This window comes from Molothrus aeneus, unplaced genomic scaffold (genome assembly GCF_037042795.1).
Source record: "Molothrus aeneus isolate 106 unplaced genomic scaffold, BPBGC_Maene_1.0 scaffold_36, whole genome shotgun sequence".
Taxonomy (NCBI): domain Eukaryota; kingdom Metazoa; phylum Chordata; class Aves; order Passeriformes; family Icteridae; genus Molothrus; species Molothrus aeneus.
The window spans coordinates 2,425,860-2,453,295 of NW_027099027.1; the positions used below are offsets into that span (position 1 = coordinate 2,425,860).

The following is a 27,436-nucleotide window of genomic DNA, read 5'->3' on the forward strand; positions in this document are numbered from 1 at the left end:
ACAAGTCTGTGAAAGGCCATCCTGCTGCCGCAGGGCCCAGAGGCCAAAGGCCTGTCCCGAAGCACGCGGGCAGCTGAAGTGGGAGGCAGGAGAGCTGGGAGCAGCTGCCCCAGCGGCCCAAGCTCAGGCCAGGCCAAGTGACTGCGTTCCCAGCGCAGCTTCAGCCACCGCCCCCTTCTCACCATTGAGGGATCATCAATGAGCTCCAGCAGGGCCCTGAGCGCCAGGCGACGCCTCTCCCTGCACTCGCTCTGCAGGTACCTTGAAGAGACCTTCACAACACTGGCACCACATTCACTGGCATCCAGGCACTCGAGGAGCTGAAAGGCACAGGCCAGTGATGGGGGAGCCGGCCGGCAGGAGCCCGGAGCCGCACAGGGCTGGGCCCAGGCAGCAGCAGCAGCAGCAGCAGCAGCAGCAGCAGCAGCAGCAGCACAGGGCGCGGGCAGCGTCCCAGGCGGCTGCGGCTCCCAGAGGGCAGAGAGCTGGGAGGCAGCTCAGCCAGGCAGCGCTGCACACCCGGCTCACCTCCACAAGGAACGCCAGGGCGGGCAGATCCCAGTGTGGCTCCTGTGTGCTGAGCAGCCAGAGGAGGTGGAGCGCAATACTGGAACCCAACCCAAGACAAGCATGGCGCATCTCCCTAGGAGGGCGAAAAAGGGACCAGGAACCTGAGCAAATCTCTCCAAGGACAGGCTCGCAGAGCCTGCTGGTCTTTCACCATCTTGATTCCATCGGGGCGCAGAGCGTGTCCTCCAGGCAGGGGCCGCAGCCAAAGCCAATCGGCTCTGCCCCGCCAGCGGCCAGCTCCAGGATGGTGTTCCCAGCTCCACGTCGTGCTCCAGAAGAACGCGCCAGCTGTGCCTCAGCTTGCAGGGACATCACAATGCCATTGAGCTGCAGGGGGATGTTTCCCCTGTCCCAGTCCGTGGCACTTTCACCGCACTGCCACCACTTCTCCAATGGGACGGGCAGCACGGAGCCGCTCCCTCCACAGCTCGCGGGGACCAGCGGAAGCAGCATCTCCTCGGCTGCGCTCTCTCCTCCGTGCCGCGGCCGCAGGGAAACACTCCGGGGTTTTCTTCCAGCACCACGAGACGCGTGCCGCTGCTGCTTGCTGGGCTCCTGGATCCTCCTGTGCACAGGGATGCATCTCTGCTGTCTCCTGGGCCAGGCCGGGCTCCTGCAGCCAAGAATGCTCAAAAAGGTCCTCCAGAGCTGGCCTGTCTGTGGGCTCCATGCATAAACACCACCTGATGAGGTGCTGGCACTCTGCGGAGAGAAACCAGAAACCGCCGCTCAGCGGGACAAGGCTCCTGTCCATGCTCTCCCACATTCCACAGTGCCCAGGCCACACCAGGAGTGCTCAGAGCTGCAGCCAAAAGCTTCCTATTGATCCTCTCTTGCGGAGGACACCAGCACAGAGGCACAGGTGCCACTTCCTTCAGCTAAGCCCAGGAGATCCACCTCCTCACCAGCTGCAAGAGCAGGACGCTTATGTGCCAGCCGCCCCTCCCAACCCCGTTCTTCCCCTTGTGCCTTGAAGGCACATCCCCACCTTGAGACACCCGGGGCAGGAAGAAGAGCTGGCCCCAGACAATGTCCTTGTTGGTGTGGAAAGGAAGGTGCCCACAGAGCAGCTCATAGAGCAGGATGCCCAGGGACCAGATGGTGGCTGGCTGGCCATGGTAGCAGCCAGAGAGGATCCACTCCGGTGGGCTGTACTCCGGCGTTCCTATGGGACACGGGCGCAGCTCATCAGGCCCATGCTGCTCCCTCCCTCCCAGCCAGCTCCCGTTCCACAACAGCCAGCCCCTGCCCTGCCACAAAGCAACTTGGCTGCAGCTGGCTGAAGAAGGATTCCTCCTCCTTCCTTCCCTCCTTCCTTCCCTCCCTCTTCCCCCTCTGCTAGCCAAGGGGGGAACTCCACTGCCTGGCTGGGCCCCGGCTTTGGGCTCACCTGACATCCGGGTGTAGAACGTGTCCTGGAGCATCGTGCCGCAGCCGAAGTCGATGAGCTTCGCCTCGCCCGTGGCCAGGTCGACGAGGACGTTCTCGGCCTGGATGTGGCGGTGCAGGATGCCGCGGCTGCTGCAGTGCCCCATGGCCTCCAGCACCTGGCGGAACAGCCCCCGCGCCACGGGCTCCGTCAGGAACCGCCGCTCGTGCAGGAAGTACCTGAGGTGCTGACAGCACTGCGGACGCTCCATGAGCAGCGCGAAGCCCTCAGGCACCTCGAACCAGTTCAGGAGCCTCACGACGCCGGGGAAGCCAGGCTGCGACACCTTCCACAGCAATGCCAGCTCCAGGGGCACAAGGGCACCCTTGCGCTGCGGGGGGACCGCGATGCCGTCAGTGGGGCCGATGCTGCGCCGCGCCTCGGGCACCCCCTGCCCGGCCCCGCCGCGGCTCGCCATGGCCCGGCCCGGGGCGCTGCGCGGCCCCCGCTCACTCCACGCTCGCTGCCCTCGCAGCGTTCTGGCTGCCGGCCTGCCGGGCCTCGCCTCAGCCCCGCCCGGCACGCCCCGCCGGCTCCTCCCGCTGGCCCCGCTCACTCCCCAGCCGCGCCCACTCCGAGATGCGCTCCCGTGACACTCACTTGATGGCCGCCTGCGGGCCAAGGCTAGCGGCGGGCTGAGCTCGTCGCCTGCCGCCCGCCGCCGCCGTCCGAGCCGGCCCCGTCTCTTCCCGGGGCGCCGTCGGCGAGGCGGGGACCGGAGTAAACGCTGCTGCAGCCGCCGCTGCCCAGCAGCGGGCCCTGCCGCTAGAGCTGCTCTAGGGGAGGCCTCTCTGCCCGTGCGGGCAGCACCGCTCTGCCGCTCTTCTGCCCGGGGCACCCGCCCGCCCGGCGCGCTGCTGCTTGCCGAGCCGCCCCGGGCTGCGGCGGCTCGGGGCCGGCGGCCGAGCTGGCGAGCGGCGGAGCTCGGAGCGGGGCAGCTGCCGGCCACGCTGTCGGCCACGGGGCGCGAGCCGGGCGGCAGCGGGGCAGCTGCGGGTGGAACTGCGGCAGGGGCTTCGTTTGGGGCCGGGGCCTCAGCCGGGGCTGGGCCAGAGCCCACGCCAGGCGCAGCCAAAAGCCCGCACTGCTCCGCCAGCACCAGAGCGAGCGGCTCTTCCAGCGGCGCCACAGCCAGGACGGAGAGAGCCCGGCCGAGGCGGAACCACGGCGGGCCGGGCAGGGGCGGGCACAGGGCGGCCCCGCCGAGGGGCGCCTTGCGGGACGCGGCATCAGCCGGGCCAGGAGAGGCGGAACACGGACGGCACAGCACGGGACAGGAATCGAGTGAGTGTGAGAGGGAGAAGGGGATGGGGAGCGAGTGAAAAGTCAAGTGGAAAACCAATCAAGAGAAGCGCTTCTGCTGCTGCTGCTGCTGCTGCAGAGCCGCCGGAGCTCGCGGCCGTTCCTCCGTTGCCCCCGCGAACCCAACGGAGGAGCCGCCGCGCGCCCCGAGGAACGAAAGAGAGAAACAAACAAATCACACCCCAAAGTCATTCCTATTAGAGAAGTAACCAAAGAAAACAATGTAGCAATAACGAAGAGTGTTGGCCTCTGGCTTCTTTCTTCTTTGCATGAGACCAAGCATTTCATGGGGAACAATTGCCTCTTCTGACAATTTTGCCAGAGTGGACAGGAGCAGAGCATTTACTTTTCAAGTAGAAAAGGGAAATCGTGTCAGTAATGTCATCTCTTTTCATCCTCTGTTGACACAGTTGCAGGCTGCCAAAAGACATGGTCTGCAGTGTGGAACTTGGGGCCAAGTTTCTTTTTCTGCCAGAGGATGAGGAGGGGAAGTATCCCAGAATCATGGAGTCGTGGCATGGTTTGGCTTGGAAGGGATCTGGAAAATCCCATGGCTGCAACCCCCCTGCTGTGGCTGGGGACCCCTTGCACTGGACCGGCTTGTCTAGAGCTCCATGCAGCCTGGCCTTGAACACTGTCAGGGACGGGACATGCACACCTTCTCTGAGCAACCTGTTCCAGGACAGTCTTTTTTCTGATCCCTTACCTAAACCTAATCTCTCTCCATTTGGATCCATGCTCCCTTGTCCTGTCCCTGCCTGCCCTCGTACAAAGTCCCTGTCCAGCTTTCTTGTGTGTTGCCCTCAGCTACTGGAAGGCCACAGCTGGATCAAGGCTGGGTCTCTTTCCCAGGCTGAAGAAGCCGAGCTGTGTCACCCTTTCCTTGCAGGAGAGGAGCTGCAGCCCCGGCACCATCTGGGTGTCCCTGTTGGGCCCCTGCTGCAGCGTGTCCACATCCTTGCCGTCCGTGCCGGGGAGCCCGGCAGAGGCGGAGGCAGCGCTGCAGGTGCAGGGCCAGCGGCGGGGAGGAGACCCGGCCCTGGCAGCGGCACCGGGAGCAGCGATTGGCGCTGGGCCGCCCGCACTGCAGAGAGCCGGGGCCCTTGTGCCTGCCCTTGTGCCCAGGGCGCCTTTCCCCGCCGCCCGCCCGCCCGCCCGCTCGGGGGAAATGCCCCCTGTGCCGCCCCTCAGGGCCGCCCCTCACCGCTGCCCCGGGGGCTCCCGGCGCCGCCTGGAGGGGCCCAGGCCTCGGCCTCACCCTGCTCAGCCTGAGGCCTGGAAAAGCAGATTCAAACACCCACCCAGAAAGTGCCCCAGGATGCCAAGGTCAATCTTTTGTCACCAGCACGGCTTTGCTATCAGAGTCTGGACGGGAGTAGAAAATCACCAGGGGAAAAGAGCATGAACAAGTTCTGCCTTGGCACTACCTCAAGGCTTTGAGGGAGAGGCTCTGTGGTGCTTTCTTGCTTGCAGGGACACACAGAATATGTTGAAATGGTAAAAATAATCAAAACCCCTTAGAAAGAGACCCTAGGGAGCCTGGCCCCCCAGAAATGATGCTGAAGAGAGGCCCTTTTGCTGACCCGCAAGCTCAAGCACGTTTGCATACTGCTATTTTGCAACAGTCTCAGAAACTTGCATGAGAGGCTTCTCATGCATTTCCAGATATGGGACTAGCACCTCCATCTTATACCACCATTGGACAAGAGGCAAATGAGACTTGTATGAGTTTCCTAGACCGCCTCAGAAATGCAGTACTTTGGGCTCCAGGAATGTGCCCAGAGGTTAAAACTGTGCTAGGAATGCAATTAGCAGTAGAAAATGCAAATCTCACCTCCAAAAGGATCCTGCAAACCTTGCCCAGAACAGCTAATGTGGCAGACATGACAGAAGCTTGTTTGGGAGTAGGAGCTCCAGAGGACAAGGCCACCTATCCAGCAACGCAATGGCAACTGCCCTTGAGCGACTTGTGCAGCACAGAGAAAACGGCCCCGACCGAGTTTGCCTTCGGTGTGGCAGCCACGGGTGCAAAGTTAGAGCCGTAAAGAAAAGTAACCAACAGCAACAGCTACTGGTTCCAAGGGAAAGTGCAGCAGATGTGACAAGCACGGGCACCGAAGCGGCGAATGCAAATCCACAGACGAGAGAGACGGAGCCGCTGGGACCCGCGGAACCGAGCGCTAAAGGGGGCGCGCCGTGACACAAATGCTCCCCCACAACCTGGACATTCTTCAATCAGCCACAGCAGGGAGCGCAGGAGTCGGTGTGGCAGCAGCAGCAGAAGCTACCTTGGAAAACACTGACGTGCAAGTCATCCCATCTACAGCAAATGGACCTTTGGGACATTGTCCTAGGGTGACGTTACGATGCTTGTATCCCCATTCGTGTCTTCTGTTTATGCTGGATATTATGTTCTGTGCCTTCAAGACTGGCTCTGAAGAGTGAAAGTTTCGTTTTGGTTTCTTATCAGCCTGCTCCTCCACAGCTGGTGGGACACAGAGACGGGGCAGTACATGGTGCTGCTTTTGCTTTTTGCTGGGCTTTTTGCTTTGCTCTTGCTCCTGCTTTGCTCTCGCTTTTTGCTTCTGCTCATTAGTTAGTTTAGCTACGCAGTCTGAATTTTTCCCTGGACTGTTTTTCCTTTCCTTTTTTCAGAATTACTTGAACCTGCTCTAGACTGGGACCTGGGAAACACCGAGAGTTTGCACCTTGTGGCTGCAGCAGCTGCCCCAGCGCTGGAGGGACTGAGAACAGAGCGACCACCCCCAAGAGAGACTTTCTGAATTTGTCATCCTTTTCAGAGCCGGGAAAGAGCGGTGTCATGGGTATTGTTCATTTTGTGTGCTGGGGGTGCTCTGCCTGTTAAATGAACAGGTTCTTTACACTTCTCTCTGAGCAATCCCTCCCGAACCGGTTGGGGGGAGGGCCCTGTGGCTTTGCTTTCTGGAGGGGCCCCCGGGGAGGTTTTCTCTCAAATTTGCCCTAAACCAGGACACATCTCAAAAAAATTAGAATTATAAATAAAGAAATAATAATTAAAATTAAATAAATTATAATAAAAATGAAATATAAAAATCTCAAGTCTTCCTTACGATATTCCAATGGTTCAACCCAAAAAAACAACAATTGTTGCTATAATATTACCAATGCATATAAATAAACAAATTATATACCAAGAAATCCCTTTTGAAAGTTTTAACTCGATGACTAATATACTTTAGATAAAAAATATCTAAAAAAACTAGCATACAATCTAACACAACGTAGTGAAACACTTCATATTACAAATATACTAAACACAAAACCAAACAGCAGTATAATTTCTCAGATATTTTAACCAAACAATTAAACTTTATCACCCTTAGATACTCAAAAACAATTAAAATATTTTTTAAAAATTTAATTACAGGTGAGTTGTTTTACTTGGATATTGGTTTTTGGACTGTTTGGGTTAGATGATTTAAAAATGGGACTTTTATAGGAATTGAATCAGCTGAGAAGGTGGCACTCTGCAAACAGAACTGACTGAAAATGAACGGGACAGAAATCAGGACCTCTTGAAAGTTTTATTTGCTATCAAATACATCCCACACACCCAGGCCCACACAATCCCCATCCCACTGCTCCACATGATCCCACTTCTCCCAATCTCCTTCCAACTCCATCTCACCCTGATGGCTGTGGAATTGAGCAAGTTTATCCTGGGACTGAGTTTTTTTGAGGAGGGAACAAGCAATTTGAAGTGGGATTGAGCATTTATGGCTTAAAACTTAGTTGTTTTCAGTGGGATTTGAGTGGTTTTAAGGTAACAGATCAATCCCTCTTGGTTTTTGGAGTGCAAAGATATTGAGAAGAGCAAAAATTAAAGCCAAACCAAAGGACAAACAGCCAGGCGTGTTCCCAACATGGATCACAGGGAACGTGAGTGACCAGGGCTGTGCCCAAAGTGCCTCCTCCAGTGGAGGATGGAGCTGCAGCAGCGCACGAAGCTCTTCCCACACTCGGGGCACTCACAGGGCTTCCCTTACCGGTGCCTCCGTTGGTGTCGGGTCAAGTGAGAGCTCTGTGAGAAGCTCTTCCCACACTGGGGACACTCGTAGGGCCGTTCCCCAGTGTGGATGCGCCGGTGGGTGACGAGGGTGGAGTTGCGCTGGAATCCCTTCCTGCAGTCTGGGCATTGGAAGGGCCTCTCCTCTGTGTGAATCCGATAGTGCCGGAGGAGACTGGAGCTGGTCTGAAACCTCTTCCTGCATTTATCACACTCGTAGGGCCTCTCCCCTGTGTGGATGCGCTGGTGATTGACAAGGTCGGAGTTGTACTTGAATCCCTTCCCACAGTCTGGGCATTGGAAGGGCCTCTCCTCTGTGTGAATCCGATAGTGCCGGAGGAGACTGGAGCTGGTCTGAAACCTCTTCCTGCATTTATCACACTCGTAGGGCCTCTCCCCAGTGTGGATGCGCCGGTGGGTGACGAGGGTGGAGTTCTGCCTGAATCCCTTCCTGCAGTCGGGGCATTGGAAGGGCCTCTCCTCTGTGTGGATCCGATAGTGCTGGAAGAGACTCGAGCTGGTCTGAAAGCTCTTCCCACACTCGGAGCACTCATAGGGTCTCTCCCCAGTGTGGGTCCTCTGGTGCTTGATCAGGCTGGAGCTCCAGCTGAAGCTCTTCCCACACTCCCCACACTCGTAGGGCCGTTCTCCAGTGTGGATCCTCTGGTGCCTGATCAGGTGGCAGTTCCACCTGAAGCTCTTCCCACACTCCACGCACGTGTGGGGCTTCTCCCCATCATGGAGCTGCTCATGGAGCACCAGCTCCAAGCTCTGGCTCCATCTCCAGCCGCCTTCCCGGCCCAGGCTGGCTCTTTCCCCCTCACATCCCCGCCATCTGCGTTTGCAGCCCCTCCTCGTGCGGCATCTCCGGGCCTTTTCCTCCCCATTGGCTTCCTGCGCCGTGGAGCCGCTCAAAACGGCCTCTGCCACCAGGTTCTGCTGTGGGCATTTGTCCTCCCTGCTCTCCATGCTCAGCTGCTGCTCTGGGCGAGGAAGGACAAGGACAGCATGGGATTTGCCTCCGTGCCACAGGCAAGGGCAATGAGATCCCCCCAGGGCTGTGCTGCAGCCGGGGGCTGAGCTGGGCTGGGAGATGGAGCAGCACAGAGGGGAAAGGGGCACTGACTTCCTCCTCACCTGCCTCAGTGTCCTGGGGCATCTTCCTCTTCCTCGCAGCCTCACAGGGGTTGGGAATGGGAAATCCTGGTTTGGGGAAAACAAGGGATGAGCACGTTTGTAGGAGCGTCGGGTGTAGCACGGTCGGGAAGGACGGAGACGAGAGATCTCTGCAGCCAGGTCGTGGAACTTGTGGTTTATTGCAAAGGGCCTGGGTGCAGGGCCCTGCTTGGAGCTGCCAGCCACAGCTTGGAGCAGGCCTGAGAGAAGAGAGGAGCAGAGAGGATGAGAGGGTGAGAGAGTAAGAGGGTAAGAGTGTAAGAGAGTAAGGTTCCCGTTACAATACAATGAATCTTCTTCTGTGTTAAATATTCTATTTCTCACTAACCAGTCCAGTACAAGATACAAATCCTATAGCAATTACATACAGCCTGTAAGAATCATTACATCACCATACTGTGTTACATTTTAAACCCTAAAAACTCCTCTTTGGACCCCTTCTGCTGAGCTAGTAGGGTCTGCTGTGACCCTTGGACCTGTCTGCAAGCAGTGGGAGTTGTTTCATCAGAAGAGGATAACATTCAGTTGGGCCACACCATTGTTTTCCACTTGTTCAGTATCTAAGGTATCTAAAAGCTTGCTTTCATTTCAATCTTGCTTATAGTTTATATATTCTCAAAATCTTTTGCCAGACAATCATATTTATAAGGCCTTCCTGTTTCATCTTCCCCAACACACGTTGAGTTAAAGGTCCCTCCGACCAAGTCCATCTCTACAAGTCACCGGCCACCTGGGCTCCAGAAAAACCTCCTAAACACCAAGATTCAGCCCTGAAAAAGCCTCCCAGGGCTTCCCCGTCCCTGGTCCCTCCCCTCTGGTGTTCAGGGGTTCCCCCCTGTCCCAGCCGCTGGGGTCACCCTTGCATTGGGGGTCCCCCTTCTCCTGGGTGCCTGCCCTGCCCAGGCTGCTGGCAGTGCCAGCAATGCCAAAAGCTCCCCCCCTCTTGGCTCTCCCCATTTCGGGATGCCGGGGCTGTTTGGGCTCCCGGGCTCCCTTCTCCCCTCATTCTCTGCTCTGCGCTGCTGCGGCTCCAAGGAGTCCCCCCTGCCCCTCTCCAGGCTCTTGAGGCTCCCGCCAATGGCGGCGCTCCCCCCTCTCTGGCCTCCCCACTTTGGCCTCCTGGGGGACACAGGGCTCTGCTCCTCCAGGCTGCCTCTGCCAGCAGCCACCACCGCCACCCCCCGATGTCCCCCCGAGGGGCCTTTTCCGCTCAGCCTTGGACTTCTTCATTCTCCAAACATCCCCCCAGAAACCCAACCCAGGGACCCCCCGGGATATCCGGGCCGGGCTCCCCCTGCCCGCTCACCTGCGCCATGGGGGGGGGCGATGATCCCACAGGTGGGGGCTGCGAATTCAGGCAGGGCTCGAGACCGCGTGGCTCCCGCAACTCAGCCTTGATCCGCCTTTGTCCCTCCTCTTCCTCTTCCTCCCGCTCCTCCTCTGTCCTATCTCCGCCTCCCTCTCCTCCCCCCCCTAACCCCGCCTCCTTCCCTGCTCTTTCTCCTCCCGCTCCTCCTCTTCCATCCCCCCTCCTCCTCTGTCTTATCCCCACCTCCTGCTCCTCTTTCATCCCGCCCCTTCCATTCCTTCTCCTCCTCCTCCCCCCTTACCCCGCCTCCTCCTCCCCCTCCGTCCCTGCCCTTCCCTCCCTCCTCCTCCTCCCCCAGCAGCAGCCACACCCTCGGTGCCCCGTTCCCGCAGCCCTCGCAGCCCGCGGCAGCAGCGGCGATGGAGCCGGGACAGGTCGGCATGGGCAGCGCGGGGCTCTCGGCTGCTCCCAGCTGCTGCGGGCGGGGGGAACCCGGCCCGGGCCAAAGGAGAGGCAAACTGGGCAAACTGGGGGCTGCACATCCAAACTGGGCCTTGCTGGGGACCCTGCCTGGCCACTGCCAGCCCTTGGGGCTCCTCTCGGCACATCCGCCAGGGGGGAACGCACACAGGCCTGGGGGATCCCAGCAGTGGCAGCACTGCCAGGGACAGGGCTGCACTGGGATCGGACTGGGAGCAACTGGGGCTGTACTGGCTTTGTACTGACATCATACTGGGATCATACTGCCATACCAGGGCAGATTGTGATCACACTGCTGGATACTGGGATCATACTGGGAGCGAGTAGGAGCCTGCGGGGGGCAATTGACACCATGTTATGGGCAATTGGGATATACTGGGAGTGACTGGAACCATACTGGGGGGACTGGAACCACACTGGGAACAAGTGGGACCATGCTGGGGAGAACTGGGACCACACTGGGGGCAACTAGGAGTGAGTGGGACCAAGCTGGGAGGGACTGGGATCCTATGGGGAGGGACTGGGACTAGAGCAGGGGCAACTGGGTTCAACTGGGACCATACTGGGAGTGTCTGTAACCATAGGGGAGTGATGGAAGCACACTGGGAACAGCTGGGCCCATGCTGGGAGCAACTGGGATCACACTGGGGGCACTGGCATCAGACTGGGAGTGACTGGGAGCAACTGGGATTAGACTGCAAGGGACTGGGATCATACTGGGAGTGGCTACACTCATACTGGGATTATACTGGGCGTGAATGGAACCCGACTGGGGCTTACTGGGAGCTACTGGGCCCATGTTGGGAGGAAAATGTGACCCACTGGGAGCAACTGGGATCGGCTGAAAGGTTCTGGAACCATGCTGAGAGGACTGAGACTACAACTGGGGCAACTGGGATCATCCTGGGAGCAACTGGGGCCACCCTTTGAGCAACAGATGGAAACTGGGATGATGCTAGAGGAAACTGGGAGGAACTGGGAAAGACTGGGATCATTCTGAGGTAACTGAAACATACTGGGAGTGTCTGTAACCATCCTGGGGGCACTGGAACCACACTGGGAACAGCTGGGATCATGCTGGGAGCAACTGGGACGATGCTGGGGGAAACTGAATCTACCCTGGAGGCAACTGGGCACGACTGGGACCCTGCTGGGAGGGACTGGGACTATTCTTGGGGCAACTGGGATCATCATGGGAGGAACTGGGAACATCTGGAATTATGCTGGGAGCAACTGGGATCACACTGGGATCCCAGTGAGAGCAGCTGAGTCCATGCTGGCTTACACTGGGATCTCATTGAGAGCGACTGGAATCACACTGGGATTGCCTGGGAGTGGCTGGTTTTGTGGATTTTGAGGGGGTTTGGATTTTGGGGGATTTATTGGCATTTTGAGGGGGAGTTTTCTGGGGGTATTTGTGGGTTTATTGCAATTTCTTGTGGCTCTTTCTGAATTTAGGGGGTTTTACTGGGATTTTGTTGGGATTTTTTGGGATTCTCAGAAATTCCTGGGGTTTTATTGGGATTTTTAGGAGATTTTGGGGCATTTTATTGGAATTGTGGTGGCATTCCGAGGGATTAATTGGGGATTTGGGGTTTTTTGAGATTATTGGTGGGATTTGGGGGGTTTTGGGTGTTGCCAGGATTTCCTTGCTTCTTGGGGGAGATTTTGTGGGACTTTTTCTGGTTTTGGGGACATCTCTGGGGGATTTGTGTTGTTTAATCAGGATTTTTTGGGATTCCAAAGGATTTTGTGGGTTTATATTAGGATTCTGGGGTGTTCTAATGGGATTTTCAGAGATTTAATTGGGATTTTGTGGGTTTTATTGGGACTTTTGGGGCTTTTAAGGAGATTTTGGTGCCTCTCAGCCCTTCCCCACACCCAGGGAATGCCCCAAAGCCCCCTAAAATTCCACAAAAACCCCACAAATCCCCCAAAATTACAAGAAAACCCTCAAAAACCCCAGGGAATCTCCAAACATCCCTGTGGAACTCACCAAAATTTTAAAAACCTCACTAAATTTTCAATAAATCTCCCCCCAAAAGCCCCCACAACCCCAACAAAACACCAAAAATCCAAAACCCCCCAAATCAACAAAACCCCCCAAAATCACATAACCATCACAAAACCCAATAATTCTCCCCAAAAACCCCAATACTTCCCCCCAAACTCCAAACAAAATCCCCCAAAGCCCAAAAAAGCCACCCCAGAATCCCCAAAAACCCTCTCAGAACCCCAAAATCCCCACAAATCCCCCCAGACTCAGTGGGGCCGTCCTGGATCAGGGGGCACCGCCCGGTGGAACAGGAGCCACTTCAGGGGGCCCTGGGAGCTTTTTGGGGAGGGGGCACCATGGGAGACCCCCCAAAAACCGGGGGGGGGGGGGGGGGAACCCCTGCTGTGCCCCCTCCCCCCGAAACCCCCAGACCCCGGTTCAGGGTGGGCCTGGGACCCCCCGGGACCCCCAAATCTCCCCCGGGACCCCTCCAGGAACCCCAAACCCCCCAGAGCTCCCCCAAGGTTGGCCCAGAACCTCTCTGGACCCCCAAACACTCCCCAGGACCCCAAAACCTCCCCAGGACCCTCAACCCCCCCCAGTTCTCCCCAAAATTCACCCCAGACCCACCTGAGACGCCCCCAAATCCATCAAACTGCCCCAAATCCCCCTCAGACGCCTCAATCCCCCCAAACCTCATGAAATCGCCTCAGACTCCTTGAAATTCCCCAGACCCACCTCAGAACGGCCCAGATCCTCTCGCAATCCCCCAAAATCCCCTCAGACTCTCCAAATTCCCCTCAGTTCCCCCTAAACCCACCTGAGAACGCTCCAGACGCTCTCAAGCTCCCCCCAAAGCTCCCTAAAGCCCCCTCAGACCCACCAAAGCCCCCTCAGACCCCCTCATTCCCCCCAAACCCACCGCACACCCTCGTGTTTCCCGTCGATGCCCCTAAAAATCCCGAATTTCCCCTCAGACCCGCCCCAAACCCCCCCAGTTTGGCCCCGGCCCCACCTCAGCTCCGCTCTCCCTCAGAATCTCGCGCCGCCACCGCGTGTGCGGGCTCCCAGCAATAGCGGCACGCCCCGCCCCGAACCAACCAATCAGCGCGCTGCACATCCCTGAACTAACCAATCACGGCGCGGCTCCCCTCAGCAAGGCCCGCCTCCCCCCGCCGTCCCAGCCAATCAGAGGGGAGCCGGAAGCGCCGGAAGCGCCGCCCCCTTCTGCCGCCCCCGGGCTCGGGACAGGAGCGGGAGGGGCCTGAGAGGGGATCGGGGGGGGGGCGGGGGAGGGTCCGGGTGGGTCTGGGGGGGCTTTGGGGAGGGGTCCGGGGGTTTGGGGGGGTCTGGGGAGGGGTCCTGGGGCATTGTGGGGGGACCTGGGGGGTGCGGATGGGTCCTAAGAGGGGTCTCGAGGAGGGGTCGCGAGATATGAGACACTCATGCCACAGCGTAAGCTGTAAGCGAAAGGAATTTTAAGAGCTGTTTTGGTTATTTCAGAGAAAGTTTAAAAGGGAGAAGCTGCTGTGTGATGTTATGATCGATTTTTGGTGCCAGAGTCCAAGGAGTTTAGGGCTGGAAATCCCAGCCCCACTGGATCCAAATGAGGAAATCACCCGGCCCTGTCCAACCAAGGTGTCACGTTGGTGAAATTAAAAGGCAAAACACGGTCCATAAGATAGAAAGGAAAGTGGTACTGTCTCAAGAAAACCTCTTAAGCAAGCCTGGTGCACTTTTTATTCAAGAGAAAAGCAAAGTTCAGGAGAAAATGAAAAGTGTTTTGCATGGCTGATCAAAGACATCTGGAAGATTTAGAAGAAAACCCAGCAAGCTGCTGCAATTGATAAAGAAAGATTAGTGCAGAGCAATTTTCTTGGAGATTGCCAGGAAAGAGCAGAATACCAGAGAGCAGAGAAAGGGATCCACCCTGAGGTGTCTTGTCCATATCCATGACTGACTCCAACAAATCCAAGAATATCCTGAGCTGGAAGGGACTCACAGGGATCATGAGTCTGACTCATGGCCCTGCGCAGGACATCCCACCACAGGTCTGAGAGCCTTGTCCAAACATTCCTTGAATTCACAGGGGCTGTGACCATTCCCTGGGGAGTCTGTTCCAGTGTCCAGCACCCTCTGGTCCAAATCTGATGAAAACGGCACCAGGACAGAGTCCAAACCCAAAGACTAAGGAAAGTCAGGAGCCCCCTTGGTCTGAATGCACTGAATGTCCCAGCACCAGACCCATGATTCAGAATGGGCAGTCATCAATGCAAGATTAACTAATTGTGGGAGTCAGAAATAAGTTGAAGTGATATAAATTGAGGTTTTTGGCCTCACTGAAAGGTGCAATGGCCACAAGCTTTCAACGGAGGACTCACAGGAAGAAATGTTAGATTTCCTAAAAGGCCAGTTGAGGTTTTGGAGGATGGAGCCCACCAAGACCTCCAGAAGTAGGAGAGGGGCTGAAAGGATGAAGTCAGCAGGGACAGAAATGGGAGAAAAGCCACACTTGCCAAGGAAATTCCAGAAGCAGTGATGGCAACAGCAGCACTGGCTCCAGCTTCCTCAGCTTCTTCTTTAAGGTGGGAAAGGAGGAAAAGGGGGGGAAGATGTTCTTAGAAGGGAAGGCTTGGCACTGATGGGGCTGTGGACTCCTCGCCTGAAACTCCCTGAAACTGTGACACTGGCTCAAACCACGGCATTTTTAAAAGCTAATTTTCTTGAGAGCAAAAGTTTGAGTCTTGAAAGTGATCTCAGGCTTCACACCTTATCTGAGAAAAGTTCTTAAGCAAACACTGAAATTCTCAGTGACATGACTCCAAGAACAGAGATACAAGGGTAGGCATTGAGAACTCCTTGATTCCCCTGGATCATAATGCAGCTTAGGATCAGCTTAACAAAGGAGGAATGGATTTAGGTGCTGGCTCAAGTCCAACATTCATTAATATTTGTGGGTGTGGATGTTGTGGCTGCCCCGTCCCTGGAAATGTTCCATGCCAGGCTGGATGGGCTTGGAGCAATCTGGGATGCTGGAAGGTGTCCTGTGGCAGGGGGTGGGACTGGATGAGCTTTAAGATCCTTTCCAGCCTGAACCATTTGGGGATTCTGTGATTCCATGAACACGTCCACACCCAGCCTTACTCCAAACGTGTCAAGCAGGGACGGGGGGTTGGCAGTCCCCAGACAACAGTGGGCAGGAGGAGAAGAAGCTGGCATGGATTAACTGAGCTGCTCTCCACAGAAAGAGCAGCAAGGGGGATTCTCAGCCAGGACCAGCCACAGAGGGACCCGGGCTCCTCCCTGGATGTGAGGGGGAATGCAAACAAGAGGCGTCACACATTCCTCTGTGCATCCCTCACCTGCAGCTGGCCTGAGGAGGTGGCCAGCTCACGGCCAAAGGGAAGGGTGTGTTTGTGCAGCATCCTGGCTTCCATGTGGGCCAAAGCGGAGCCAAACTCCCGTTTGATTAATGAGCCCTTGGATCCAGCTCCCTGCCTCCCTCCGCGTGCAAGGAGCACGATCCCAGCAGCATGCACTGCTGGCCTTCAAGGGCTGGCTGAGGCAGCTCCTGATAGCGCTGTTTATTCAGCTTCCCCAAGGAAACAGTGTGGATTTTATTAAATGATCCCATCAGTGTTCCTCCATGCTGTCATTGCAGACTCCAAAGGATGATTCCTGTTGGCTCGTAGGTCTTTGTCCGCGCACCGAGAGCGGCAGCCAAGGACAAAGCGTTCCGGGACGGGGCGGTGGGAGCTCTGCTGCTGCGGCTGCGTGGCCCTGCCGGGCTCTGAGCCCCCCGTGCCACATGCCAGGCCACAAAGGGGACAGCTGGCCCGCCAAGGACAGTGACACGAGGCACAGGGACACCTGGGACTGCCCTTGGTGCTGTCAGACTCCCACATGGATGGCTTCAGGGAGAGAGGCACAGCCCATGGAGACCCAGCCACAGGCAAGCTTTTTATGCTATTTGAAGTGGCACGGATCCTTTTATCCCAGAAAAGCTGCACCTGTTTGTCACCTGCTGGTTCTTAGCCCTAAGAATTACATTGATACTGCCAGGCCAGTTTTCTGCCTATTTTTGCCATTTTTCCACCCCATCATTCCCTGATTTTATTCCCCAAACCAATTTTGCCTGTTTTCTATGCACGCTGGTTTTCACCTCAGGAGTGAAGCAAATAATCCGCTCAGTGAAGAAAACACAGCTCTGAAGTGGAGGACTGTCCCCTTTGGGACACAAAAGCCACAGCCACCCACACTTGGACAAAGCAAGCTGTGGCAATGCCAGGAGTGACTGTGCAGTCAGTATGGATGGAGCCAGGAGTACATTCCCCAGGGAATCCTTCACATGGGCTTGGAGAGGTGTCCAAAATGCAAAGCCCATTCTTTTCAGAGTACTCCCCTGTGTTGCTCTGAGTTTGTGCTGAGGTTGTGGGAATGAGCCAATCCTGAGATGTATCTTCCCATACTGAAAAAAATCCAAGGTTTTTGCTGGCAGGCACCACCTTTGTGTGTGTGTGTGTCCAAGGGCTTTGCTCTCAAAGCTCGCCCTGAAGATCCACCAGATGCCTTGGTCACTTGCTCTCTCTGCCAAATGAGCAGAGGGCTCATGCTCTGGGTGAGGGGGGTCACAAAAACACATCCAGCAACTCCATGGCCCTGTGAGCTGCTGAAAAATCAGACCAGAAGCTCTGGAGCTGCTTTTCATGCACATGGGATGGCTGAGTGAGCCTGCTCCTCACCCTCCTGTTTAAACACAACCTCTGCCCTCAGCTGCAGTGAGAGTGTTTCACCCTGTGCGAGGCTCCCAGGGAAGATCTTCCTCTTTGGGAAACTGCAGGTGGAGTGGATGTTTTGAAGAGGTTCAAACCTCCTCTCTCTCTCCCATGGAAGGTCACTGTGATCACTGTAAAACAGAGCTTTCAAGTTGTTGGAGCCTAGCCTGTGACTTCCCCACTGTTTTTGTCAGCACCTGCACACACCAAATGTTTCTATGCCTAAAACAGCACTACTGAGAGCTCAGAGTGATGCTGTAGAGAGGATTTGGGGGGAGCCTGTGCAGGATAGCAAAAGTGCAGCTCAGTTTCTGGCATATTTTTGGTTAAAAATCATCACATGCTGAAAGCAAAAGTCAGAATTGAACCAAACAAAAATGCATTTATCATCCATAAGTCTAAGATCCTGCAGAATCAAGAAGCTTTCCTTGCCCAGCTTTGGAAAGATCACTTCTCTGGCCTAAACCCTTCTTATGCTTCTTGTTTCTTCTTTATTTCCTAATTTATTTTTTTTTAATTCTTCTTAGGTCTTCAGTTTATTAAGCCATCGTCTAGCCATCCATTGCACTGCAACAAACCTTGGACCAAGCTCCAGGAGCTTGTGGCAATGGCCAGAGCAGCTCTCCAGGGACTGGCTCACAAGGGCTGGGGCAGGGTGACAGTGTGTCCCCTTGCAGAGGACAGGCACCAGCACACAGCTGCTCTCCTTCCCTCCGTGCTGGCCATTCAGTGGGTGAAGTGTTTCTTCTTCTGGCTGCAGAGAATGAGGCTCCAAAATCTGGCAGCAGTACCAAGGAAATGGAACAGCCTTGCCTTTCTTCAGGGTGAGGGCTGCTGTGTCTGGATTTCAGCAGCACTCAAAAGACCACCAAGCCAGCCCATTTCCTGCCACTCCAGTGGGAAAGGGTGGCATGAAAGCCCAAGTCTCAGGTGTCCACATGGACATGCCTAAGCAGAGACAAATCACAGAATCCCAGAGTGGTTTGGGTGGGAAGGGACACTAAAGATCATTCATTCCACCGCCTTCCACTATCCTATTGCTCCAAGCTCCTTCCAGCCTGGCCTTGGACACTCCCAGGGATCCGGGGGCAGCCACAGCTTCTCTGGGCAGCCTCTTCCAACAGCTGCATCCAAAAAAGTCACAGAGGCATCTGCGTGCACTTTGCAGGTGAATCCCTCACTGGGGCAAGGAGATGAGCTCAAGCTCTGGGTCTTGCAGGGAAATGTTTCCCCTAAGCCAGCATAAAGACTGACTATGTTACTACAGGCTGGAGAAACCCCTGAAATAGTGACAGACAGCTGAAGGGAAGAATATATTGGGAAGGGAATCCTACGGCCGGCTGGGAAACGCAGGGCTCTGAAAGGGGATGGGGCGGGACGGGAAGAACATTCCTTTCTCACGACAAGCGCCTGCAGCCGCTCGGGAAGCATCGGCCGGGGCCGCCCGCTCGCAGCCCGGGGCCGGCAGCGCTGCTCCTGCCGCGGGCAGATGCTGCTCTGGGCGGCCGCAGGCTCATCCCGGACCAGCACCATGGATGGAGAGCGATGAGGTGCCCGGCAAGAGGCAGCCTGAGCCCCAGATGCTGCGGGGGGCTGGAGATCGCCGCCCGTGCCGGGTGCGGGCGGCCGCGGGCGGCGGGGTCACCCTGCCCTGTGGCCACCGCTGGGCTGCGCGCATGGAGAAAGAGCGAGAGGGCAGCGCGGGGCTGCAGGGCTGTGCTTTGCAATTCCGCGCCGTGCTCGCTTCTCTCTGCCCTCGGAAGATGGGGGGAACTGCAGTTGCTTCGTGCTCTCAGCTCAAACGGGGCTTTACAGCCCCTTCCCCGCCTTGCCGAGGGGCACAGAGGAGTGGATCAGCCTCAGAGCAGGGCTCCTTTCCAGCACCCTGCTGCTCATCTCCTTGTCTCTGCATCTGCTTGGCCACACTGTTTAATTCATTTGTCTGTTCTTCCACAAATTTCTGAATTATTGTCAAAACCAGGGCTTGTGGATACATGGAAGTGAAGAATGAAACCCCTCTTCTGCGTCTCAGGCTGACAAAGCCATACTTGGCATGTCAAGGCCAACCCAAATGACCAGATGAGAGTAGGAACTGCTGAGGCAGCCCCTGGCTCCCCCTTAAGCAGCACCACCCCCTACACTGTGTCATGGTTTGACACTGGCACAATGCCAGTGCCCCCATGAGAATACCCTCTCCCTGGTTTCTGCTGTGAGATGGGACCAGGAATAAGCACAGCAGGCTCCCACTTGGGAAAAAAAAATAAATTATTAACTAAACTACAAGGGAAAGGAAAAAAACAACAAAATAAAAGAAACACACAAGGAAAATGAAAACTTCACAAATACATCTCCTCCTCCTCCCCACCAAATTCCCAACACAATACATCCCCCAAATCATCAACTCTCAGTCCGGCACCACCCTTCAGAATACTCCATCCTCATTCATCAAGAGGAGAAGGAGTCCTTCTTGTGCCAATGGTGACCTCTTCCTTTCATGTCCAGCGCTCTCACCACTGAACATGGACCAGAGCTGCTTCTAGGGTCGAATTTTAAGGATGCTTTGTCCCAATCCAAAAAGGGCACAGTCTCTCCTTTGGGACACCTGTCCCCCCCATATTTCACCCCCTGGGGCCGAGGGGCACCAACACTGAACCCTCTTGGTCCTGAGGCATTGCCTCCCCCTGGATGCAGTCTCTGTGTCACAAGGAACATGGTTCTGTCCATGGCTGTACAAAAAGAGTCCAGCAAAAGCCACTCCATCATCTCTTCCCACTAAGATTCTTCTCTATTCTTCCAACATCTCTCACTTGCCCAGACCTCTCTCACACTTGCCCATTTCCTTCCTCATCTTCCACTCTATCTTCTAGGAAAGGTCAATGTTCTGTAAAGTTTTCATTGTCCAAAAAGGGGTTAAAAGCTCCTACAAGCGGCCGGCTGCACCCCCCCTTCTTCTCCGTCCCAGCCGTGCTGCCGGCGCAGGCCCATGTTTATCAAGGTTCAAGGTCACAGTCCCAGGCACCGGCTCTCTCTCTCTCTCTCTCTCTGTGTCCCGGGGGGCTGCCCGATGGCTCCCGGTGTCTCTCTCTCTCTCTTCCACCCTTCCAGCCCCGGGGTCAGGCCTACCTCTCCCGGCCACATGGCTTTTCCCCTCCGCCCGCCCAGCCAGCAGCTGGGCCGGGGCAGAGACCCGAACTCTTTCCTGCTGGAAACCCCAGAGAACTTCCCCCACGAGTGCTCTGCTTTTAACCCCTGTGTTCTCAGAGGTGGTTCCAATGCCCCAGTGGCCACATTAGGTGCCAAAATTAAAATCAGAACATCCAGTGGCCTAACCACAGCATCCCTGAAAACATATTTCCTGTCAAACCACCACACACGGGGAGGAAAGTTGAAATGGAGGAAAGTTTAGTGTGTTAGAATTCAAGATCTAGAAAAAATCAAAGTAGTTCCAATGGTAAACAAGAAGTTTAGGATGCAGTGCTGGAGGTTTGTGTGTCATAACACGATTGGCTAAGGAAGCTTACAGCTTACACTGTGGCATGATGTGGGAAGGCAGGAAATTCCTCTGGCTGCCCTGGAGGACTCGAGCCCCTGCCCAGGGCGTTCAGAGACCCTGGCACAGAGCCCAAGACCCCTGTGCCTTTGATTTAGCCCTTGGAAAAATCAATTACCAACCTCGTATGAAGAATGACAAGCTGCCAAAGTTTCAGTAGAATGATAGTGAATTTATCACAGGGTGAAAAATAGATTGTTGGGGTTTCTAGAATGGGGCTTCAGGGGGCAAGGAATCTGGCCTTGTCCAGCCTTTCTCCTTCTTTTTCTTCTTCTTCTCCTTGGCCTCCATCTTCTGCTGTGATGGTGGCACTTTTAGATTGGTTTAGAGTAGAAGCTCACAGTCTAGGTGATAGGTATTGGAAAGTCATTGTAAATATTGTACAGGTAGTTTTTAGGATTAAAAGATAACGCTGCCCTGGGGCAGGAGAGAGAATTTTATAGATAAGATACAAGAAACAACCTTGAGAGCCAGAAATGAAGAGCTCTGACTCCTTCTTCAAGCGCCGGGCTGGGAAAAGAGACTTTGGAACTTATCTCAGGCTCACTCTGACCAGCGAGAGACCCCGAGAGCATGAGTCCGTAAGACGAAATACTGAAGGATTGGCTCCAAAACATAAATATCCTTGTTGGTCATGTCTTCTTGACCAAGAAATCCTTCAAAGCTCTTGTAACTACAAGTCTTGCAGCCCTGTGAGCCATGCGGTGCAGATGGGAGCCAAACTCACCCTTCCTGTCTATGTAGAAGAGAAGAAAAAGCAATGGCATCATCTGAAAAACTTAGAGGTTCGCTCTCTAGCTCCTTCCAAACTCCTTCAAATGGCCCAAAGTGGGATTTAGCTAAAAATAGATGAGAAGGACTCTTAGTGCTGGCTCTTGGACTCCAGAGCAGCTGCTTTAGAATCTTTCACAGAACCCTGTGCAGTTCTGTGGTGCCAGAAAGGGATCATTTGAAGAAACTTTCCCAACTGACTTGCATGGAGGTTTGTTTGAAGGGTATTTGAGGAGAAAGGCTCCCGGCAGAGCTCTGGGCTTTGGCCTAGCTGTGTCCCCTGCTGATTGTCAAGTGTGCCATCAGCTGCAGGGCTTTCTGGGCTAAAACTATCATCAAGTCACTGGGACTTGCTCTTTTTGGCCTCTAAAAGCTGGAGCCACTTTCGGGGCAAATTTGGAGACCTCATCTCTGGGAGGATGGAGCAGCTAGGATTTTCCCAGTTGCTGGCAATGGTTCTCCAGGCCCTGGGTATAAAACGGGGCTGCCAAGCAAGGGCAGATCTGCAAGATGATAAACAATTGTCTTGCTTTGAAAAGAGAGGTGTCTGCTAAGGAAGGCAGAAGCCTTCTCTGAAATGGAAAATGTCAATCCCCTCCCTTCAAATGATTCTCATTTAGAAATTCAAATGCTCTCGGGGAAAGATATGGGGATAGGACTGAGCCCGCAGAGCCGGGCAGTGTTTGCTGATGCTCTGAGCCCTTGCTAAAGATCCTGTGCGGGCTGTCTCAGACACCTGGGGCCAGGGATTCCTTCCAAGCTGGGCCACTTTGGCTGGGCCGGGGGCGGCCCCGGGGCAGAAGGCAGTGTGTGCAAGGGCCCTGGGTGGCACGCTGCAGCACGGTCACCGTGCCATGGAACAGAAGCCGGTGTCCAAGGCCCCTTTGTGACACGTGGGAAATAGAAGCTTGCCCGGCTGCTGGCAACACGCAACGGGGCACAAGGGGACAGAGCGGTGCTGTGAGGAGCCCCCGCACAGCACACTCACTCCTGTCTGACCCGGAGCTTCTCCGCGGCGCTGTTCCTGCAGCTGAGCTCGAGGCCAGAGCACAGGACTCGCTGACCCGTGGCCTTCCTGAGGCTTCTATTCTGCAGCTGCCCTCAAGGGCAGAGCGTGGGACTTGGTGCCCCGGAGCTTTCCCAAGGCATCTCTCCTGCAAGTAGCTCCAGGCACAGCCATGGAGCAGAGACCCCCGAGAGTGCCAAAGCTGGCCTGGGTGGAGGAGGAGGAGGAGGAAGAAGAAGGCCCTGGAGCTGCCCCAGCCCAGGAGACAGAAGTAGTGGTGCCGTTCCATCCACTGCAGGAGGGTGAGTGGCAGAGCTGGGCTGCAGGGCTGGAGCTTGTGCCAATTGGCACCATGCCATGCCATGCCATGCCATGCCATGCCATGCCATGCCATGCCATGCCATGCCCTGGGGAAATGCCCATGGACAGGAAGGAAGAGGGGCCGGGCAGACACCCTGCAGTGGCCGTGCTCCATCCCCTGGGGCATCCCGGGGCTCTCCCTGCCTGGGCAGCGCAGGGCTGGGCTCTGTTCTCCGGCCTCTCCCGCAGCCCCTCAGCTCTGGCTGCGCTCACTCTTTGCCAGATGCAGCCCTGGAGCGCACACAAGAGCAGGAATCCAGCCGTGGCCGCTTCCGCAGAACAGCGCAGGTACCTGCAGCCACCCCCACCTGGGCTGGGCCTGCTGTCCCTGCTCAGCCCAGCACCGTGTGTGCAGCACTCCATGCAACATCCCCGGCCTCTTGCCCTTCTCCTACAGCTCATCTGCAACTTTATCCGGAGCATTGGGCAGGAAGAGACCAGCACCATGGGCACTGGGCTCAGACCTCGCTCAGAGCTCCTCAGTCATGAGACCAGTGCCGCCCTGCTGGATTTGCTCCTGGAGAAGGCTGTTGCCAGGCCAGAACAAGTGAGCAGCCTGGGGCCAGGCTTCAATTCCCCCATGAGTCCCGTGGCTTCCCCAGCCACGCCTGCTGGTCCCTGGGAGCCTTTGAGGCCATGGCAGTGCGCTGGCAAGGGAAGCACTTCTCCGGGGACCCTGGGGACATCGCTCCCTCTGGCAGCTTTCCAAGTCTCCCCGTGCCTTCTCCAGGTGCCCGCCATGGTGAGGTCCATTCACCGATGGCTCCTGGCCAATGATTCTGCCCAGCACAGGCTGGACAAGGCCCTGCTGAATCTCACCAGAGCACACCCAGGTGACGCAGTGATGACGCTCCTGCGTGTGGCCCCGTCCTGTGACAGGTATGGGGCCCACCTGCCCAGAGGGCTCAGGCCTCCCCAGCCCATCACCCTGTACCGCCTGGCCCAGGTGTCTGAGCAACAGAGAGTTCCAGGGCCCTCTGGCTGCTGCCTTTCCCAGCCCTGGCACGTCAGCCCCCGAGCCTGCTGCCATGCTCCCTTGCCGCCCCTCAGGGGCCTGTCCCCACAGGGCTGGGCTGCCTGGCTGCTGCCGGCCAGGCCCAGTGGGCAGAGGAAGAGCCGGCGGTCAGCCCGGGCCCCTAGGGATGCCCAGGCCACGGTGCTGTGTCTGAGACCCCCCTGAGACAGAGCTCTAACCCCGCAGAGCTGCCATCTCCATGTGGAAGACCATCATGTGCTCGTCCAGGACTGCAGAGCCAGTGCTGCTGATCCTCCTGGATGTGCTGGGCAGCTGGCCAGAGCGCAGCACGTGCACCTCCGATGGGGACAAAACGGGTGTCTTTGGCCTGGCTGTGAGTTTCTGCAAGTGGCCTTTGCTGGCCACAAGGCCGCCTCTCCAGCAGCTCTCCATCCTCCTTCCCCCACTGCATCTCCCTGCCTCAGGCGCTGGCCTCAAACCTGGCCCAGGGGCAGCTTCAGGCCCACCAGGCCCTGTGCTCCCCCTGCCAAGGTCTCTGCGGGCCTCTCCCTGCCCTGCTCGGGCCCTGCCCCAGGGACACCTGGGCACTGAGCACTGTCTCGAGGGCCTTTGTCCCTTGCAGGCAACTGTGGTGATGTGGAAGATGCTCCAGGAGCCCCATGTGCCACGTGTAGTGACGTCATATTTTCCCCAGCTATTTGTGCATCTGCTCTTCCAAGTGTTCTTCAGCACAGAAGAGATGCCAGAGGAGGTCGATGCCTTCTGGAAGGAATGCCTGCAAGAGCATGGCCTTGCCACCAGCCCCAACAGGTGCTCCATGCCAGTCCTCCTGTCCCTGCCACGTGGCCTGCCAAGGAGCCAGTGCTGCCAGGGTGACCTGGCCTTTGCTGTGCACACAGGTTTGCAGTGCAGAGCCTGAAGTCCCTGCTCTGCCGAAAGCAGTACAAGGAGGTGGTGGTGTCAGTGGAATGCAAGCGTGGCTGGGACACGCTGCTCTGTGCTGACACCCGCCACTATGCCATGGGTCTGCTGGCCAGGTGAGACTCCCCTTCTCCCCATTGCTCCCGGCATTTGTGCCTTGTGCCCGGGCTGTCCCACACAGTCCCCGTGGCCCTGGGTCACAGGGCCTTGTCACCGAGGGACGGCCAAGCAGACTGGAAAAGGCTGGGAGGGGAGAGAGCACAGGAGGAGACACCTCCTAAAGGGCCCAGGTCCCCTTGCAGGATGGTGGTGAAAGACCAGCAGGCTCTGCCAGCCTGTCCTTGGAGAGATTTGCTCAGGTTCCTGGTCCCTTTTTCGCCCTCCTAGGGAGATGCGCCATGCTTGTCTTGGGTTGGGTTCCAGTATTGCACTCCACCTGCTCTGGCTGCTCAGCACACAGGAGCCACACTGGGATCTGCCCGCCCTGGCGTTCCTTGTGGAGGTGAGCCGGGTGTGCAGCGCTGCCTGGCTGAGCTGCCTCCCAGCTCTCTGCCCTCTGGGAGCCGCAGCCGCCTGGGACGCTGCCCGTGCCCTGTGCTGCTGCTGCTGCTGCTGCTGCTGCTGCCTGGGCCCAGCCCTGTGCGGCTCCGGGCTCCTGCCGGCCGGCTCCCCCATCACTGGCCTGTGCCTTTCAGCTCCTCGAGTGCCTGGATGCCAGTGAATGTGGTGCCAGTGTTGTGAAGGTCTCTTCAAGGTACCTGCAGAGCGAGTGCAGGGAGAGGCGTCGCCTGGCGCTCAGGGCCCTGCTGGAGCTCATTGATGATCCCTCAATGGTGAGAAGGGGGCGGTGGCTGAAGCTGCGCTGGGAACGCAGTCACTTGGCCTGGCCTGGGCTTGGGGCACTGGGGCAGCTGCTCCCAGCTCTCCTGCCTCCCGCTTCAGCTGCCCGCGTGCTTCGGGACAGGCCTTTGGCCTCTGGGCCCTGCGGCAGCAGGATGGCCTTTCACAGACTTGTGTTCCGCACAGGCCGAAAGAATGTGGAGCCTGACCCAATGCCTCATGGACCTACTGTGCGACAATGATGCAGAGATAGCTGGCATGACCCTCATCACACTCAGCTTTCTATTCCTGCACAAATCACACATTCTGATGTCAACCCCCATTGCCCTGCAGCTGGCTGAGGCGCTCCTGCCACACTTTGACCACGTAAGGCTCTGTGCCCCCAGCCACAGCCACTGGCTGCTGCCTGGAAACTGTGTGCCCTGTGCATTTCCAGCCCTGTGCCTAGGGGGGCCTGCAGGAGCCAATGCTGAGGTATTTTTTCCTTTTTTTTTCCTACAGGATAATAGCCAGGTCCAGCTGCTCTCCATCAAACTCTTCCGAGACATGATGGAGTATTTGGAAGAGAGAGAAAACCCTTTGGAAAGCCCTGTGCAACAGAGCTTGCTTGCACTCTTCTTCCACTGCCATGATGAGAATCAGCGTGTGGCAGAGGTGAGGACTCGTGGGCTGCTGCTGTCCCCCTGGCAGGGGGCTCGGCTGCCTCCTGCCCTGCGCCTGCTGGATCGCAGCCTCTTGCAGGCCATGGCAGGGGACGCGGGTGCCGTGCCCTGGGCTGTGGGGCCATCTCGGCGTCCCTGCTGCTCTCCAGGCTTCTCGGGAAGCGCTGCTTTGTGCGGTCAAGTTGATGAAGAGGAGGGATCTCAAGAAGCTGGTGAAGGAGCAGAAACTGTGCAAGTTCAGCGAGTGCCTGGTAAGGAGGGCCTGCAAGGCCCAGGCTCAGGCTGGAGAAGGCCCCTGAGGGCGGCGCTCAGTGTGCGGGCCGGGCAGCTGTGCCCCTGCCCGCTGCGGCAGCCAGAGGCCGCGCGGGCTCCTCTCCAGGCTCCCGTGGGCCCGAGCCGGGTGCCCGTGGAGCCCCGGCCCGGCGGGGCTGTGGGGCGGCACCGCGGCTCCCCGGGCAGCAGCCGGCCCGCTGCCCCCTCCCCTCGGGAGCCCTTGGCCGGCGGCTGCTGGCCGCGCCTCAGGGCTGTGCGGGCAGGGGAGGCCGGGGCTGGGCGCAGGCAGCGCCCGGCCCAGGGGCGGAGCCCGCGCCAAGCCTTCCCTCCTGCCGCTCTCTGCAGCTGGCAGAGGACAGGAGCCGAGTGGCCTAGCACCTGCGCCGGGCCCTGCGCTACCTGCAGAGCCCACAGGAGCCCCTGCGAGAGGCGGCCATCAGCTTCATGGGTGAGCCACGAGCCCGCGCTCCCTCCCCGGCCCGGCCCGCCGCAGCTCGGCCCCGGCCCCGCCTGCTGCCCCGGCAGCGCCAGCCGGGCCCGGCGCCGTGGAGCCCCGCCTGGGCTGGGCATTGCTGCTGCCGCCCTCTGGCAGCCGTGCCCTGGGGCGGCAGCGTGCGCCAAGGGCCGGGCTGAGCCCTGCCGGGCCAGCAGCCCGTGTGGCCACAGCGCCGGCAGCGCCGCTGGCAGGGAGCTGTGCCGCTGCAGCCGTGACAGGCTCTGTGTTCACAGGCATGGCCGGGCGGCGCCTGAGGGGGCAGCAGCGAGAGCTGCAGCTGATCTGCACTGGTGAGTGAGGGCAGCGGGCTGGCAGCGGGGGCTGCCGGGGGGAGCTGCAAGCCCTGCCCCGGCTGCGGAGGGCTCTGCTCCCGTGGCCAGAGCACACTGAGCTTTCAGGGCCACGGGGGCCATTGGTGGCCCGCAGCTTCGGCCTGATCGCCTTGCTCCCTGCTCCCTCCTGGCCATGGCAAGAGCCGCCTGGCATGGCCCTTGCT

General features: G+C 57.5%; 1 protein-coding gene and 1 pseudogene across 1 annotated transcript in view; one reads left to right on the forward strand and one right to left on the reverse strand.

Annotated features, from left to right (window-relative positions):
* Window positions 1–27,436, reverse strand: part of LOC136570728 (uncharacterized) — a 2,607,743-nt pseudogene that overhangs the window by 2,404,093 nt on the left and 176,214 nt on the right.
* The window catches only part of LOC136570729 (uncharacterized), a 2,347,277-nt gene that overhangs the window by 2,291,848 nt on the left and 27,993 nt on the right, over window positions 1–27,436 (forward strand).